We start from the raw sequence: 987 nt of genomic DNA on the forward strand, positions 1-987 counted from the left end.
TCTGGGCTGGTGGCAGTGCCAGCTGTGCCTACATGTGCCACCCCAGCCCCGCAGCCTGTGGAGCCCCAAGGGCCATCCCTGCCCTGCTGGGAGTGTGGGGAGCCCTGGGAGGCAGCAGCCCCAGTCCCCTCTGCAGGCCCCTTCCCCCTCGCCCTGTTAATCCAGCTCAGCTGAGGATGCCGAGGTCAGGCTCTGGCACAGAGAATCAGCGTCTTAAAGGGGAATGAGTGCTTGCACCCTCCCAGCTGGGAGCCCACCCCGACTGGGACCCTGCTCTTGGCTGCACAGGGGCACCCTTGGTTTGCCAGCTGCCTCCTGGCTCCCAGAGCTCAGGGCAGCACTGAGGGGGCTGTGCTGGGGACCCCAGGCTGAGTGTGTCCCTCCTTCCCTCACTGGGTGTCTGAGCACCTGCATTCCCACTGCCCTTTAATGCCTTGGTGCCCTTCTCCATAACCCTAAGCAGGGGAGAAAGGGACCATTGTTCAGGGGCTTTGGAGGAAGAGCATGGGCTCTGGGGAACTCTGTGGGACGGGCAAGGTTCCCCTTGCCTCCTATGGGTGGCTGGAGGAGAGGGACTGCCACCTGCACCCACATCTCCCTTGCTGCAGGCAAACCCTGGGGAGTGGGTGTTCCTCTGGTTCCATAGCTTCTCCTGGTCCTCCAGAGCCAGACTGCTCCAGCACGAGTGGCAGCTTCCCACCCAGTTCCAGACCACAGCCCTCTGCCCTCCCAGAGATGAGCACACAGCACCCTGTTCAAGCTCAAATTTATTCCTGCACGAGTCTCCCTTGTATGAGACACTTCCCACCCATCTTGCTTACACAGTAAACAAGCCACCTGCCAAGCAGCAACGCTGCCCCAGTCCAGTTCCTGCTGCAGGCAGCCCCTGAGCCCAGCCTGCCCTCCCTGAGCCCTGCTGGGATGCCCCAGGCTGGGCAGGATGCTCGTGGTGCCAGTGCTCAGCCCGTGCCCGCAGGGCAGCGAGGG

The sequence above is a fragment of the Acanthisitta chloris genome, unplaced genomic scaffold (assembly GCF_000695815.1).
Source record: "Acanthisitta chloris isolate BGI_N310 unplaced genomic scaffold, ASM69581v1 scaffold13038, whole genome shotgun sequence".
In the NCBI taxonomy this organism is placed as follows: domain Eukaryota; kingdom Metazoa; phylum Chordata; class Aves; order Passeriformes; family Acanthisittidae; genus Acanthisitta; species Acanthisitta chloris.